The 2500-nt window shown below is 40.6% G+C and overlaps 1 pseudogene; it reads left to right on the plus strand.

The window, feature by feature from the left end:
• Window positions 1–1144: 1144 nt before the first annotated feature.
• LOC137981016 (uncharacterized) lies at window positions 1145–2146 on the plus strand (annotated as a pseudogene).
• The last annotated feature ends 354 nt before the right edge of the window (window positions 2147–2500 follow it).

Here is a 2500-nt window from a genome sequence, read left to right on the forward strand (position 1 = left end):
TCTAAGGCTTACTATCGTGTGTAAAACACAGGCGTAGCGAGGCAAGCTACAGCTCCTTCAAATCTCATCGTAGATGGAATTGATCTCGCGTTTTAGATATGCACTCTGTTTGATCTTTCCATTTAGTTCCTTAGAGATGACATTCCTTGTAAAGGGTTCGGAAGACTGCTTCCATTTAGAGCACCTTGCTTTGTCGACCTTAGCGAACATTGGAGTTTGGTCGAAGTTCTTACAGAGTCTGAGGAATTCGATTGGGCTATCGCAGTTAATCTGCTTCTTACTACATTGTTCCAGTCTCCTGAACAAATGTAGTTGATTATCGCGTTTTAAGATTCTTATCAATAAAGAATTGGTAATGCAAAGACAGGCAAAAATTAATGATAAAAACCGACGTTTCACCATAGGCCATTGCAGACTCGGTGAGCTCTTCAGGTTCCAGATTTGCACATTTATATGGGTTGCCAAAAACCCACAAAGAACAATTGGCTATGAGGCCTATATTATCAGCGACCAACACGTACAATTATCCCCTGGCTAAATGGCTTGACGAGAAATTGAAGCCCTTGTCCCTGAATCAGTATACCTACGAAAAGGAGCAAGGATGGCAAGGGTGGCACAGTCGGTTAGTGCACGGCCTTGGTGCAAGAGGTCCTGAGTTCGATTCCTGGATCTCGCATCCTTGTTTCGACTTTTTTCCTTTCCGTGTAGCTAAGTAGCTTTAAATACCCGTAAAACGGACCACTGATGGAGAGGGGGGAGTAAAATGAGCGCACCGTCGACCTCAGGTTTGTCAGTTGAATTACTGTTACGAGTTATCGACGTTAAATATGGTTGCTTTACTTTTACTTTTACTTTTAAAGGGAAAGGAACTGATATTTTTGATTTCACAAATGAGATTCACGAGTTGAAGATCAACAAGGGTGAAATCGTGGTTTCGTATGATGTCTCCTCGTTATTCACAAACGTGCCTTTGGATGAAACAATAGAGATCCTGGTCAACAGAGCCTTTACGAACAATTGGTTCAATACAACGAACAATCTTACCCTTACCAGAAGGGATCTTGTCGATCTCCTAAGCGTAGCCGCCAAAGGTCAACTGTTTCAGTTTGACGGAGCTCTTTATGAACAGACAGATGGCCTTGCTATGGGGTCCCCTCTTAGGCCCTTATTAGCTAACGTCTTCATGTCATCCATCGAAGATACCCTCAAGCAGCAAGGAAAACTTCCATCCTCGATAAGTTGATGACACGCTCACTGTAATGTCTGATTTAGCAACAGCAACTACTTTCCTGCATACCCTCAACAGCGCCCACACTTCGGTCAAATTCACCATGGAGGTGGAAAAGAACGGCAAGCTTCCTTTCCTTGGCACCGAATTACTCAACCATGCACCTTGGATTGAAACCAAGGTTTATGTGAAATCCACAAACACAGGTCTATCATTACACTATCAAAGCCATGTAGACAATCGCTACAAAGGGAGCTTTCTGACAACCATGCTTGATCACGCACATCGATTATCCTCCTCCTGGGCGTATTTCTCTGAAGAGTGTGATTGCCTAAACTAAGTTTTTGCACACCTTAAATACCCGGAATGCTTGGTAAATCCCATCATTAGCACCTTCTTACAATCTAGAATCGTTGATAAGCAGCCCTCACAGACGCCCAAAGAACCAAGAGCCATTGTTCGTGTGGTCATACCGTTTAAAGACCAGGAATCAGCAAATTATGTTAAGAAAGAGCTCAAGAATCTCAGCATAAAGGTGCAGACAACTGTCCAGCCAGTATTCGTTCGCTGCAAAATTGACCAAAATCTTAAAGTATGCAAAACGAAGCCACAGATCGTCAACCAACACACGTCGTTTATCGTTTTGAATGTGACTTGTGTGATGCGGGTTATGTGGGCTATACACGTGGACACTTACACACACGTGTGGATGGACATAAACAAAAGGCATCTTCAGTATATAAACAGTACCACGAACAGCACGGCGAAGTCCCAAAAGACCTACTGAGGCGATTTAGCATTCTGAAAAAGTGTAGAAATAAGTTCAATTGTTTGGTGAATGAAATGCTTTTCATCAGAGACCTAAAACCCACTCTGAACGTGCAAAGCGATTCAATTAGCGCAAAAGTATTGATATAATTGGCTTCAAACATTGTATGCTAATTTCTTGTTACACCTCGCCGCAAACGTTGTAATTTTTATTTGTCCTTGACAATGGTGTCATGAAGGCACCAAAACGTCGGTTTTTATCGTTAATTTTTGCCTGTCTTTGAATAATAGTAATAATAATAATAATAATAATAATAATAATAATAATAACGGTTTATTCAATGTAAGCCACAAGTGGCTCTTCTAACATTGAAGGCTAGACTATAAATGCAAACAAAAATTTATATAGATATATATGTATATTCAAATAACAATACAATGGCGAAATACTATACTATAAAAGGTTGAATCGAAATGTAAAAATTGAAAGTTAAATAATGTCGT

This window comes from Montipora foliosa, chromosome 1 (assembly GCF_036669935.1).
Source record: "Montipora foliosa isolate CH-2021 chromosome 1, ASM3666993v2, whole genome shotgun sequence".
Classification (NCBI taxonomy): domain Eukaryota; kingdom Metazoa; phylum Cnidaria; class Anthozoa; order Scleractinia; family Acroporidae; genus Montipora; species Montipora foliosa.